This window comes from Pungitius pungitius, chromosome 15 (genome assembly GCF_949316345.1).
Source record: "Pungitius pungitius chromosome 15, fPunPun2.1, whole genome shotgun sequence".
Taxonomy (NCBI): domain Eukaryota; kingdom Metazoa; phylum Chordata; class Actinopteri; order Perciformes; family Gasterosteidae; genus Pungitius; species Pungitius pungitius.
The window spans coordinates 16,105,752-16,121,566 of record NC_084914.1 but is presented as its reverse complement, the minus strand read 5'-3'; positions in this window follow the sequence as shown (position 1 = coordinate 16,121,566).

Here is a 15,815-nt window from a genome sequence, read left to right as displayed (position 1 = left end):
CTCTGTTGATGAGGGAAGAAACTGTTGGTGTGGATGGAGGTCTTAGTCCTGATGGACCTCAGCCTCCTGCCGGATGGGAGGGGCACAAACAGTTCATGTTCAGGGTGGGAGGGGTCGGCTACAATCTTTCCGGCCCGCTTCAAAGTCCTGGAAGCGAACAAGTCCTGGAGAGACGGAAGATTGCAGCCGATCACCCTCTCTGCAGAGTGGATGACACGCTGCAGCCTTCCCTTGTCCTTGGCTGTGGCTGCAACTGCGAGCAGCATCTTCATACCCTTCAAATTCTCCAAGTGATGGACATTGAGCATCTCTACTGGTGCCTTGCTTAAAGGCACTTTTGGATCAGGTCGGATGAAACTTTAATGATCCCCGTGGAGATGTCAGCTCAGCAGCTGAGGAGAGGCTACACATAAGATTATTTGAATACAGATAATTCAAATGGGGAATATTACATGAAGCTATGTGAGGAGAGCTCAAACTGGGGATGATCCATGAATTAAATGAGATTTACACAAATCTGCACTCCATAACTATCACTAAGTAGTAAAGGTTTGTCTCAACAAATCGCTGATTCTTCTGCTGTTAAAAGTATGACTTTTGTGCTTCACTGTACATCTGATCATCCCAACCCTTTTCTGGCATAATGAAACAATGCATCTCATTAAATAAAACAACAACAACAACAATGTGTGCAAGATTTAGACTGCTGTTGGTGCCATTTGATGTGGCATTTGCAAAATGGCTTAACAGCTGATTGGACAAAGAAGAAATGTCCAGTCAGCATAGATACAAGAGAATGGGAGGATAGACAGGACTCGATTCAACTGGTTTTTCTTTTTCTTTTTTGGCCTCCATTTGTGTTCCAGTTCCCTTGTAAAGGCTTTGCCCTGATCTTGCATATGTCTGTGCTTAAATAATAAGCTCTATTCTAGCTGATTAACAACACGGATGGTTTGCAGAGTTGAGGGGACACAGAATGGAGTGGAATATGTTAAAGAAGCAGAATTAAGTTTATACTACATGTTTAACACTGGAAACTATTGTGTGTTAAACAGAAACAATTAACTGAAGGGCCCAAAGGAAATGTTTTCCAGACTGATTCACCGAGCTTGTGTTATCACACTTACCTTGAAATTGGAGCAGGCTTAAAAGGATCGTTTTTTAATAGCAAAAAGGGGTCTGCAACAAACACAGTCTAAAGAAAGACTTGTCATGCCTTTCAAGTTGTGCTGATCAAAAAAATGAGTCCTGGTTCTAGTTCTCTCCTGTGCATGCATTAAAATGTCCTAGCAAAGGCTGGTCAGTTTGGATGGTACATAGTGGCACGTACTCCTCAGTGCAGCACCACAGGTAAAGCAAGCACATTTCTTTGGATTGATGTCCCTGACCACATGTTACATTACATTTTGTGACCTGATTACGAAATCCAGCTGTCAGGCCAAAAAAACGTAATAAAATACTGTTTTGACAACTAGTGGTGCAGAAGATTATAAAACTTACTGTTCTCATCAAAGACAGAAAAGGGAGCAAACATGATGTTTGGATACAGATACTAATTGCAGATTATTGATAATCCACATTGGCAGACTGAGCTCTACCAGACCATAGAACAGTGTCATTGAATGCTTTTGTCTTTGCCTGAAAAATAATTTTAACAGCACTGAAGCATAAACCATAGTTATTTTTACATATTATCCTTTTACCTGGATGTAGTAATTCATAAGGGCTTTTTTATTCTTAAAAACAAAAGAATCTTTTCATTATTTGTTTTGTGGTGTAGTCTATTCACAGCCATCCAATGGTGGCTGCTTTGCCGTATCCATCCATCCTGTACCTGAGCGGCCCCAGATTCAGGGGCAGTCTGGCCATAGGGGATACCGGGGGGATTTCTTGTGGTCCGGTGGGGTTGGGCTGGTCCAATACCAGACAACCTCCATCACCATACCTTCTGCGATATGCATTTACCCCTCAAGAAAGTCTGCATGTTTTTTTTTTTACATTTGCCATTGTTCACTCCTCGTTGGGCACATGCAGACACATGCGTGCACACACACAGGTGAGGAGGCTTTGGCCAGTGAACAGAGTGCGTGTGTAAGCCTATTCATCTATTCAACTATACCGACCTTACAGCGTTACAATAGCCTGTTCAATCAGGACAGACTCGGCCTGAATTGACAAACATTTATTACACTGTATAATATTGCAATCGTGCCGAATCTTTTGCGATTGGACTCCATCCTAAACCGGGATAATCAAGGGGCCGTGATGCAGAGTTCTGCTTGGCCCAATCCCCTCCTGCAGTCCAGACACTGGTTGTCACGGCGAACGCCCTCTCTCATCAGGAAATAGGCGGAGCCAACTATCGCTCACCTGCGCGCACCCGAGCAGATTAAGGGTGCGTGCGGCTCCAACTTAAGGGCAGGAGAGACTAATTGTTTGAACCAGAAAATCGCTAGCGGGACGTGAGGATTTGTTTCTCAGGAAGCATTCCTGGAACTGTGCAGGATTTAGGACCATTCAAAGACTGAATAGAACAGCCGGTAAGAGAACCGTTCATCGGACTTTTGTTGACTTTTGCACGCCATTGGCGTCGCGGTGCAGATGAGATAATGCACCTGTGTTTGTGAGCTTACACCTGTGTTGTGGTTTGCTTGATGCAGTGTGGTTCTGGTATGCATTCTGATAGAACATGGTTATTTATTCATTGCATTGAACTATTTAAATTTGTATTTATTCATTGCATTAAACTCATTGCGTGGCTATTTAAATGTTTATTTATTAAATGTGCTAAACTCACTGCGTGGCTATTTAAATGTTTGTTTATTCATTGCGTTCAACTGCTTGGTTATTTAAAGGTTTGTTTATTCATTTTGCTAAAGTCACTACTTGGTTATTTAAATGGTTATTTATCCATGGTGCTAATCTCACTGTTTGTCAAAATGGTTGGTTATTCATTGTGTTTGGGTACCATTTTAATTCATGTGGAAATCTGTTTGGTTAAAGGAAGATGCAAATTGGTAAAACGGTTGACGTTTCTGGTTTTAAGGTTTTTCACCTGTAAACTGCTGTAAGCTGCTGTGAGCTGCTGTAAGCTGCAAATATCTGGGCTGCCAAGAGAAAAGACTAAATAAAAAAGAAAGGAGGATAAAGATAAAAGTGGCCTGGTTATTGAGTGGAACCCAGTTTTAACATTCAGGAATGGTTACCGTCCGATCAAGTGTGGGTTAAGCACAGCGAAGTTGGAGTTACACTTAACAGTGAAAAACCGCTGAAGCTGGCTAAAGAAGAAAAGCAGCTGCCGAGCTTCGGTCGAGCCCATCCGCAACTCCTGCCAATCCCGGTGGGCCAATTTAAAGTTCTCTCCAAAGCCCAAAATGGCCGAGTCAAAGTCTCTGCAGCAGTTAAAGCGTGAGAGAACGACTGCCAAACAGCGGTTTTCCCGTCAGGCAAACTCAGTATTGAAGTCTTGCAAGAAGATGTCGGCGGAAGAACTGGTCGAAGCCTTCAGCAAGGTTGCGCTGGAGGCTGACCGAGTGATGGAGGCAAATGAGGAGGTGGAAAGTGCCTGTACTGAGGAATCCTCCAAAGAAGATGGAAGTACAGACATTAAGAAGGCTTCAGAAGAGTGTGAACAAAAGCTTGAGGAAGTGGAGGCAGCAGTTCAGAGGGTTCTATGGCAAAGTTTTGGCTACCTGGAATTGTCCCTAGCATTGGAGGCAGCTGAAAAGGAGTGCGAACAGCTGGAGGAAAGTAAATCTGGCCTGAAGTTGGAGGTATATGAGTTAATGCTTAGCAACCTTGAAGGGCTGGAAAAAGCAGCAAAAGAAGCCATCCGGCGATGGACTCGCTGGATTCCAGAGGAAGAGCGGTCTGACTATCAAAAGCGCATGAGGCGTGTGGAAGGTTGGCTACTTGACTTGATTTCAGGTTTTAGTTTTTATCTGTACACGTCGCACCAGTCGATTTTTGTCCGGAATAGTATCCACAATTCTTCCTGTAATCCAAGTATTGCGAGGAGCCATATCATCCACTAGCACCACCAGATCTCCTGAAACAAAATTTCTTTTTACGGAATTCCACTTCTGGCGCTCCTGAAGTCCAGGAAGGTACTCCTTTACCCAGCGCTTCCAAAATAAGTCCGACAGGTACTGAATCTGTCTCCAGCGACGACGGGAATAAACATCCTCCTCCCTGAACACTCCTGGAGGCAATAACGGCCGTGATTTAAGCAGAAGCAGATGATTAGGAGTCAATGCCTCCAAATCTTGGGGATCTGTAGATGCTTTTGTTATTGGACGACTGTTAACAATCGCTTCAGCCTCACAAAATACCGTCGCCAAGCTTTCTTCGTCAAGGGTCTGACTTTTAAAGACAGAGTTCAGCACTCTACGAACTGACCGAATTAATCTTTCCCAAACGCCTCCATGGTGTGATGCTGCTGGAGGATTGAAAACCCATTTAACACCCTTTCGCAACAGTACATCATTTATAAGGTCATGATTCAGATTTTCAAAGGCATGCCTCAATTCACGTTCAGCGCCCACAAAGTTAGTGCCGTTATCTGAACAAATTTCTAGGACTTGACCACGTCTCGCCATGAACCTTCTGAAACCATTAATGAAAGAGTCTGTGTCTAAAGACGAAAGAACTTCAAGGTGTATGGCTCGTATTGCCAGGCATGTAAAAATTAGCCCATACCTCTTGATCACAGATCTTCCACGCTTAATTTCAAATGGTCCAAAACAGTCCAACCCAACACGACTGAAAGGAGGCTCATCAGGAGTAATTCGGTTGTGAGGAAGATCAGCCATTTTCTGATGTCCAGGAGAAGCAGACAGTTTACGGCAGATAACACATTTACTCAGAACCCTTCTGATGGCAACGCAGGCACCAGGAATCCAATACTTCTGATGCAAATGAGAAAGCATATGATTTTGTCCACCATGGCCTGTTTCTTGATGTACATGAGCAAGGATGAGATTAGAAACGTGTTGATCTTTAGCCAGTATAACTGGATGTTTCGCTTCAAGTGGCATTGCTGCTCTACTGAGCCGTCCCCCAACCCTGATGAGATCACCATCCAGGATCGGGTTGAGCTTGTAAAGATGACTTGTCCTTCTTACACACTCTCCTTTCTTCAAATGGGACAGTTCCTCCGAAAACTTCACCCTTTGACAGAAACGGACAATATTTAACTCTGCCATGACCATGTCCTCCACGGATAAAACCTCCTTTGGTATTTGAGACTTAATACCTTCCATCTGAACCTGTAGTTCTTTCTCCCGCTGATCAATACTTAGATCTGTCCTAGAAAGGTTTTCTCTCACCAGCTTTCGATGTTGCACCAAGGATAGGAGCAAGTTCTTAAACCTAAGAAGCCAACCAACAGCCCTTTTAAGACGGAACCAGGAGGAAAAGTAACAAATGAGCTTCTCCACAGGACTAACCTGCTCAATGTGAGCAGCGCTCACCACCACAGCCCTGACCTCTGGGTCTCCAGAGAGAGAGCTTTCCAAGGTCTCAGGATTTTTGGGCCACCTGCACTCAGGCTCACAAAGAAAGTCAGGACCACAGAGCCATGCATCAGTCTTTAAAAACGACTGAACACTAATACCTCTGGAAGCTAGATCCGCAGGGTTGCTTGCTGTATTCACGTACCTCCACTGTGATACGTTAGACGTTTTCAATATTTCAGACACTCTGTTTGCTATGAAGATCTTAAACCTAGATGTCTCATTGGCTATGTATTTCAAAACAGAAGTGCTGTCCGTCCAAAAGACCGACTTTTCAAGGTCCATATGCAGCTCTTTCCTCCACAAGTTGTCCATCCTGCTAGCCACCACCGCGGCAGTCAGCTCCATATGGGGGATGGTGACAATTTTTAAAGGAGCTACTCGTGCCTTTCCCATTACAAACGCACGGTGAGTCTGCCCGCTATCGTCATGGAGTAACAGGTAAGTCACAGTTCCAAACCCTTCCTCACTTGCGTCTGCAAAGTGGTGTAGTTGAGCAGAGGCAAGACGACCACAGTCCACTGGTTTTAAACACCTACTGACCTCCCAATTTTCAAGATCATGAAGGTCTTCCAGCCAGGCCGTCCATTCTCCTGCAACAGAAGAGGGCAAAGGATCATCCCATCCCAGACGTCTCCTACAAAGGTCTTGGAGGATTTTCCTGGCAGACAAAACAACAGGTGCCAAGAAACCAAGAGGGTCGTAAATTGAACTAGTCACGGACAAGATTCCTCTTCTTGTGAGTGGGTGGGGCTTAAGTGTAATTTTAAACTTGAATGAGTCAGATTGGACGCACCACTGAACACCCAAGGCACGTTCTACAGGCAAAGCATCACTGTCCAAATCCAGATCTTTTACCTCTTTGGCCCGCTCCTCCTGAGGAATAGCGGCGAGGACGATGCGTTGGTTACTAATCCACTTTGTGAGCTTAAAACCCCCTTTAGCACACAAGGCACAGAGCTCTTGACATAAAGATACTGCTTCCTCTTCAGAGCCAACAGACACCAAACAATCGTCGACGTAGAAATTGTGCAGTACAGTGTTAACTGCCACAGGACTGAAGCACTTTTGATTGTCTTCAGCACACTTCCTCAGGGCGAGACAGGCACAGCTAGGGGAGGAAGTAGCACCGAATAGATGCACCCTCATTCTGTACTCCACTAGCTCCTGAGTACAATCTCCATCTGGCCACCACAAGAATCTCAACAAGTCAGAGTCTTCAACTGGCACCCTGACCTGATGAAACATGGCTTCAATATCAGCCATGAGCACGACAGGTTCTTTGCGGAATCTTGTGAGGACTCCCACTAACGAATTTGTGAGATCTGGTCCCTGAAGAAGCTGAGAATTCAAAGACATCCCCCGAAACGTGACCCCACAATCAAAAACTACTCGCAGCTTTTTCTTCTTGGAATGATACACCCCATGATGGGGTACATACCACACCCTTCCATCACAACGGGCCAGCTGCTCAGTAGGAACTCTCTCTGCGTAGCCATTAGTCAGCATGCCAGACATGAATGTAATGTAGTCGGAGCGAAAAGATAGATCTTTGTTCAAACGCCTTTTTAGACTCAATGTACGCTGCTCTACGATTGTCTTATTGTTTGGCATTTTGAGGGATCTTTGTCTTACCGGCAAACCGATATTATAATGACCATCAATGAGCTTAGCAGATTCAGAAACTGACTCAATGAAGCGCTTATCCTCTCTCGACAGACCAGGTTGGTCATCATGCAGATTTTCAGGAAAATCCACCTTCAGTTGTTTTTCCCAAAGCTCATCAAGTCTCGCCACGGAGTTGCGATTGACTGAGATGTCGGGCTGTGAACACTGATCACGGATCTGATTATCTCCTCGCAGCGGACCATTCACGGTCCAACCCAGAATGGTTTTAATTGCATAAGGGCCGCCGTTCACGGCTCGAACTACCTCCCACGGCTCCAGAGCTTGAGGGACGTTAGTGCCGATCAAAAGGTCCACATCAGCGTCAATCTCTGGTATTTGTATGTGTCTCAGGTGCGGCCATCTTTGGAGGTCTTTTGAGCGTGGAATGTTACCTCTATGAACAGGCATGCTTCTTTGAGTAAAAATCTCAGGCAGGTCACAAAAGCTGTCAGAATCCAACTTGGAGACTTCCAAGTCTGACAACCTGTAACTTTCCACCACCTTCTCCTGCCCCATAGTTCTAAGGAGTATTCCGAGCTTCTTCCCTGTAAGATTGAGCCGATTCATGAGTCGCTCTGTACAAAACGAGGCAGTACTCCCCGGATCCAGAAACGCATACGTGACCACGGTCTCTTGCCCACTTTTGGATTTCACCTGAACAGGCAAGATAGAAAGTGTACAGTCCTGCTTACCGGCCCCAGTTAAGCCACTGGACTGGACAGACACCACAGCGCCTTCTCTGACTGGTTCAAGGCCACCATTGGCCTGAGTCGAACTCTTTTGTTTTGCTTTGGGGTGGAAATGCAACAACGTGGGGTGTCTATAATTGCATACTCTACATATTAAACGTTTTCTGCAATCTTTACTCATGTGCCCAACGCACAGACATCCAAAGCACATACGGTTCTCCTTCAAAAAAGACAATTTCTCATCTTGTGTCCTTTTACCTAAAGAAAGACAAACATCCAACGAATGTCCAGCTCCACAGAACAAACAAACTTTCACAAGAGAGTTCTTCTCTATTTTGTTTCCAGACTCCACTTTCTTCTCAGCAGGTGTCACGGTAGTGGCAAAACTACTGCCTCTAGCCTTTGAACCAGTTTGAGAGTGCAACTTGACTATTTTTAATTCCTTTCTTCCTGTCACATGTGTATCTTGTATATTTCCAAAAAGAGGGTCACTTGCTATCTTGACTTGCCTCTCAACAAACTCCACAATGTCTGAAAATGTAGCTCTACGGCGAAACTTCTCCTGAATATCACCAGCCACACTTCTCCAATGATCCCGCAACTTATAAGGCAGCTTTTTCACAATGCTTTGCATATTCGTAGGTACATCCAGATCTTTTGTGGCAGTCCCCATGGAATTGCAACATTCCTGTAACATTAGACTATACACCTGCAAAGCGTCAATATCTTCAGCTTTAACCATAGGCCATGAAAGCACCTTATCCATATAAGCGGAGGCTACTTTGAATGGATCGCCAAAATGTTCTTGAAGTAGTGACCTTGCCTTAGTGTATCCACGAGACAGAGGCAGATGTTGACAGCTACGGACCAAATCCCTGGGCTGCCCTCTCGTATACTGCTCGAGGTAATACAAACAATCCTTTTGGCTTTGTGTTCTAGCTTCAATGTTGTGTTCAAATCCTCTTATGAAGGTTTGATACTCCAGAGGATCTCCATCAAAAACCTGTAGATCTCGCTTAGGTAAGAGAAAAAGTGACTGTTGTTCAACCAATAAAGATGTAATTTGATTTTGTCTTTCCGAAACTGTGAGAAAACGCTGATCAGAATTATTCGCTGTCACAGATGTATCTCCAGATTGAATGTGAGTAACTGGTGGATAAGAAGAACCTTCTGGAAGAGTGGACATACCAACCCCAGTCGCAGCAGCGGGCAGAGAAAGCAAAGCAGACGGACCGGGCCAGGTCACAGCAGCAGGCGGCTCCCTTCTGTTGTGTGTATTAGGCCTTACAGCAGAATAACCTGAAAGCAAAGCTTCACCTCCAGCCTCTGCATCCCATGGTTGGGTGTTGAACTCAGGCACGAATTTGACAGCATCAGGTCTTAACTGTGTTCCTTTTCCTCTTTCCAAATAAGAGTTCATCCCATCTGATTTTACGGAAACATTAGACACACAGAATCCTTCTGAAGCCTTGAACACACTCACTTTAGCCATAGATGCCGCCAGCTCCGTGTCCAGGTCCAGCTCCTCCTTTCTCTTCCTCAATACTTCCTGCTGTTCTTCCAGGGCATGTTTCTGACTCAGCATTCTTTGACGAGCCACAAGAGCAGCTGTCTCAGCTTCAGCCCTTAATCTAGCTGATGAAGTAGTGGACATAGATTTACTTACTACTGAACTGTGCCTCTTTGACTTCACTGATACATTAGAAACACTATCAATCGGTCTAATGTCATCCACTACATTTTCCACAATACCTGCCTCATTGTTGGAAACAGATCCTAAACATGGTGCAACAACACACTCTTCTGCTGTGTCTGGCACCTCAAGCAGCCATTTATTGGTCTCCTCCACAAAAGCAATTGTATGTTCTTCAATACTGACAAACCAAGCATTTTGTTTTTCTTGTTCTTCAGGTGGGAGCATAGAAGCCACAACACCATGAAGATGACTTGCTACTTTAAACAAGCTCGATACATTATCAAGGCATGACCGTATTTTTTCAGCATTATCCGCCCTTTGCATTAGGGTTTTAATTTCTCTTATTGCACCTTTAATCTTCCTTATTTTTACTTGACGTTCTTCTTGGAGCTTTTCCAATTTGTGCTCAAAGGCTTTGGGTGTAAGTGTTATTTGTCTTTTCTCCACTTGGCTGGTGTCATTCAACTCAATTTTCCATTTACAAAAAATCCAATAAATCACAAAAAATATCTGCTAATGACGTTAAGACATAGGGCTCTTTTATAATTTGTATTTCCACCTGAAAATAGTACAGCTACAGTGCTGTTACGTTCCCACCTAGGTTGGAACTCGTTTTACAGGTGGGGAACGTAAAAACCTGTGCTGGCACCCCCTGTATAATCAGCAGTGGACAGTGAAGTAGTGTGGAAGGGGGGTGCAGCTGAAACAAATGAGTCCTGACACGTAAAATTTGTGTTTGGTCCCCGTGGGACATTTAGTAGGTGACACAAACAAACAACAACAAAACAAAAGGTACACACATAACCAAATCAGGGAGGAGAAGGGGATTGGGGGGATTGGGGTCAAAGTAAGGAAATAAACAAAAGGTCCCTTTTGCTCTACACCCCTTTCCCTGCCTAACACAATCTATCCCTAACCAGCTCACCTCTCTATTGCAAAAACTACAGGGGTGACCCCACCCAGCTAACTTAGTGTGTGTAACAAAGGTTTACCTACGTGATGGAAAATGTACACCCATGGGCTGAACTACCTACCCCTTCTCCAGAACTGAGGTAGAGTACCATTGGGTCTCACTCGACCAGATCCCACACAAAACAATGTCAGCCAGGCCATACAACAAAACACAGCCTCTCCTTTCTCTTACTCTCTCCTTCCTCAACCAGGCTGGTTATATGGGCCACCAGCTCGTTAGCTGATTGCTCCCCAGGTTTTATACGGCCACGCCTCCTCGCCAACAGCCAACCAGCACTGCACACCTGTAAGCCATGACAAAAAACAAAACACTACCCCCACTCACAGTTAAAGGCAGAGACACAAAACATGGGGACATGTTACACGCCCCCCCCAAAAAAGAGTAAACCCGTGGGATTACGACATGGTCTGTACGTGACTTTACAGTGGTCACAACAAAAGTTCAGGTATCGAACACAAAAAAATAAAAAATCACAGACCTATTCATTTAAACCCTAGACAGAGCATCAGCAACCACATTTGCTGACCCCTTTATGTGTCGTATCTCTAAATTATAACTTTGTATAACCAACGCCCAACGCATGAGACGCTGGTTGTGGTTGTACATGCGGCCCAAAAAAACTAAAGGATTGTGGTCAGTATATACCACGACAGGCAACACACTGGAGCCAACATAAACTTCGAAAAACTGTAATGCAAACAACAGCGCCAGAGTCTCCTGTTCTATGGTGGAGTAACGGGACTGGCAACTGTTGAATTTTTTAGAGTAGTAACAAACTGGGTGATCTACTCCATCATGTTCCTGCAACAGTACAGCACCCGCACCCACAGAACTGGCATCCACCTCCAACTTAAACGGTTTTTCAAAATCTGGGGCAGACAGAACCGGAGAAGTGCACAGTAGGTCTTTCACAGACTCAAAAGCAGACTGACACTCATCAGTCCACTTAAATGACACCGAAGGACCGAGTAATTGGGTCAGTGGGGCTACGACAGTGGAGAAATTCTTGCAAAAGGTTCGGTAATACCCAGTCATGCCCAAGAACCTGCGCAATTCACGCAAAGTAGCAGGAGCAGGAAACCGTGTGATAGCTTCTACCTTGGCAGTTAGGGTGCGAACCTGACCTCTTCCCACCTCCTTACCCAAGTACGTCACGGTTGCTTTTCCAAATTCGCATTTGGCCAAGTTGAGGGTTAACGATGCGCTGGCCAAGCGTGCAAACACAGCCCTCAACGTGTCTATGTGATCAGGCCAGGTAGTCGAATGAATCACTAGGTCATCCAGGTACGCTGTACAATCGTTTATATCAGCCAATACTATATTTACCAACCGTTGAAAGGTGGCCGGGGCGTTCCTCATTCCAAACGCCATCACCGTGTACTGGCAGAAACTGTCCGGAGTTACAAAAGCAGACACCTCAGAAGCCTGCGGGGTTAAAGGTACCTGCCAATACCCTTTTAATAAATCAAGTTTGGTGACATGAGCAGCTGAGCCAATGGTGTCAATACAGTCATCCATGCGAGGTAAAGGAAATGAGTCAGGGATCGTAACCTTATTCACTTTCCGGTAGTCCGTGCAAAACCTTTGAGTCCCGTCTGGCTTTGGAATCAGCAAGCAGGGAGAACTCCAAGGACTGCTACTGGGGACTGCCATTCCATTTTTTATCAAATAGTTTACCTTGGCTTTCATTACTGATCTCTTACTTAAATTAACACGATATGGATGTTGTTTGATTGGCGCAGCATCGCCTACCTTTATATCGTGTTCCAACACAGTTGTCCGACTCGGGACATCCTTAAAGAGACTCAGAAAATCAGCAATTAGTATCTGTATATCAGCACTCTGCTGATCACTCAAATGCTCCAGATGTGAGGGAAGAGACGCTAACATCTCAGAATTACCCAAATGAGCACACTGCTCTGGAGTATTTCGCATCGCTAAACTGTCCTCATCAGTTACCCAGAGTCCAGGTTGGGTAACGTGCTTAACAGCGGCAACAGCGGCAACCACCGGACTTGTACTGGTACCAGATTTGGAACCATCTCTAACCTGATATGCTTTAATCATGTTAATGTGGCATACTCGGGTTGGTCGTCTCCGGTCTGGGGTCTTGATGACATAATCTGTCTCGCTGAGTTTTTCCTCCACCACATAGGGACCCAAGAACCGGGAAGAAAGGGAAGAACCAGTTTCCGGCAATAAAACCAAGACCTGGTCACCTGGTTGAAAAGAACGAGACACAGCTTTTAGATCAAAGTGACGTTTCATTTTCTTCTGAGTGGAAGACAGTTTCTCTCTAGCTGCTGCCCATGCATCATGCAGCCTTTCTCGGACTTGACTTACATAGTCTAGGACGTTAGTAGAAGACTCTGTTGTATCGCTAGCCATAATTTGTTCTTTTAGTATCTTTAGAGGCCCTCTCACCCTGTGACCAAAGACTAGCTCAGCGGGGCTAAACCCAAGAGACTCTTGCACAGTCTCCCGAATCGCAGACAGCACATATGGAATCCCTTCATCCCAATCCTTCTCGGTGTCCTTGCAGTATTTACTTAACATGGCCTTTAGGGTCTGATGCCAACGTTCCAGCGCACCCTGACTCTCCGGGTGGTAAGCGCTAGACAACTTATGGGCCACAGACAAGGTCTTCAACACTCCCTCAAACAGTTTAGATGTAAAATTTGTTCCTTGATCTGTTTGTATGGTTTTTGGGAACCCAAAAGTAGAGAAATACTTAATCAGGGCTTTCACCACTGCCTTACTGGTGACTGTACGCATAGGAATTGCTTCAGGGTACCTAGTAGCAGTGCACATTATGGTGAGCATGAATTGGTTTCCAGACTTAGTCCGTGGTAAGGGACCAACACAATCAATTAACACCTTCTCAAACGGCTCTCCCATGACCGGAATCGGGCATAAAAGGAGCCGGGGGAACTACCTGGTTAGGCTTCCCTACCACTTGGCACGTACTACATGTACGGCAGAAACGAGCCACATCCTGTTTCATTCCCGGCCAAAAGAAATGACGGAGGAGGCGATCATACGTTTTAGTCACCCCTAAATGACCAGACCAGGGAATATCATGAGCTAAAGACGTTACATGTGTCCGAAACAAGGCTGGAACTACAATCTGGAAAACCGAACTCCAATCCTTCCCTGGATCCGTACGGGGAGTCCATTTTCTCATTAGCAGACCGTCCTTCAAGTAATATTTCACACCCGTCGTAGTGGTTTCCTCGAACTTCACAACAGAGGCAAAAATTTAGCTAAGCTCAGATCCTCTTTTTGGGAAGCTATTAGCTTTTCCCTAGTCAATGGTACTCTTAAATCGTCACCCGAGGAATCCATTTTCTTTTCTACCTCAAGAGCAACCTTAGCTGAACTACTTGGCATCACAGAAGTAGAACACGGGACATCTTCTCCAGTCCACATAGGTGCAAGCACAGAGTCAGATAGGTCAAGCATGCTACCCAAGCAACGCGACTGGGCACGCGTAATTACGCATGCAGGAAAGGCCTCAGGAAATGTAGTGGCCAAAACATCTCCGCTAGACTGCACATCTGGCTTGTCTATTACCTCTAACACTGGCACAACTTTACCTCCTGCTAGATCATTACCCATGATTAGAGCCACCCCATTTATGGGAAGTTGGGACTGTACACCAACTCTGAAGCATCCACTCACCAAATCTGAAACCAAATGGACAGTGTGTAAGGGGACAGGGACACAACCCATTTCAATCCCCCTCAACAATACACTAGAACCACAGTAAGACTCAGCTGACCAGGGCAGAACACTTGAGAGAATTATAGACTGAGCCGCCCCAGTATCTCTCAATATCAAAATGGGCTCCTGGTCCTTAGAATCACCTGTCAGGGAAACAAAGCCTTTAAATATGAACTGGTCATACGTTGGGTCACAACCACTCGGTCGAACGGCAGAACTCTCTTGTACCGTGCCCTGTGTAGCCATCTTGATTAACCCCACACCTTTGGGGTGTTTAGGGGTTGATGGTGGGGACTTGCGTTTTAAAGTCACACAATCGGCAATGACATGCCCAACCTTATGACAGTAAAAGCATGCACGCTCCTCCTTTTGAGATGGTCGTGCATGTACCGTGTAACAAGGGGAGTTATAGGCAGGTGCAGAAACAACTGGTCTAGTTTCACTACGGTGAGTGGGAAACACAGTTTCATGTGTTAACACAAATTCATCGGCCAGCACTGCGGCTTCCGATAACTTATTAACCTTTTGTTCATTAATGTATACAACCAACCGCTCTGGAAGGCTGTTTTTAAACTCCTCCAACAAAATTAACTCACGAAGACTTTCAAAAGTTTTAACTTTACTTGCTAAACACAATTTGTCCAATAGGGACTCCTTTTCTCTCGCAAATTCGACAAAGGTTTTTATAGTGGATTTGGTGTGCCGTCGAAACTTTTGGCGATAAGCCTCTGGCACCAGCTCATATCCACGTAGCACAGTAGCCTTAACAACGTCATAGTTAAGACTATCAGCAAGGGAGAGGGTACCCAGCACCTCCTGCGCCTTACCAGACAATTTACACTGAAGTAACAGTGGCCACACGTCCCTAGGCCAATTTAAGGCCACTGCTATCCGTTCAAATGCACTAAAGTACGAATCCACCTCAGACTCACAAAATTGAGGAACTAAAGCAATATGCCGGCTGATGTAAAATGTATTTGCAGCGCTCTGAGCGGAAGATCCCCCAGTGGGCATGGCAGAAGCAGCGGCAAGCCTCGCCCTCTCTGCGTCCAATTCCAACTTTCGCAGTTCAAAATCCATCTGCCTTATTCGGATATCCCTCTCAGCTTCCAACTCCAGTTTACGCATCTCCAACTTGTGCTGGAGCTCCTCTTTTCGGATCTGAGCCCTCTCTTCGGCGTCCAGCTGTAGCGGTACAGCAGAAGGCATGGGAGAGAAGGGATCAAACCGAGGCAAGGTGGCCGGGGCCTTATACTCAGCCTCAGGAGGTCTCTCCGGGGACCCCGGAGTATCCACCCCCTCCTCAAACACAGGTTGAGACAAAACTAGCACCTGCTGTTCAAGCAGTGCGGCCAACACTAAAGCACGTACCTCCGCCTTAACAAATCCCCTTGGCACAGAGACACCCAAATGGGCTGCCAAGGATTCTAAATCCACTCTTCTACAATTTTCAAAATCCTCCCATGTAGGGTTATCCAGAAAGTCTTTTACTTCAAAGGTGGCCATTTTATGAGTCACCCTAAACAAACACACTAAACCCACTACCACACTTT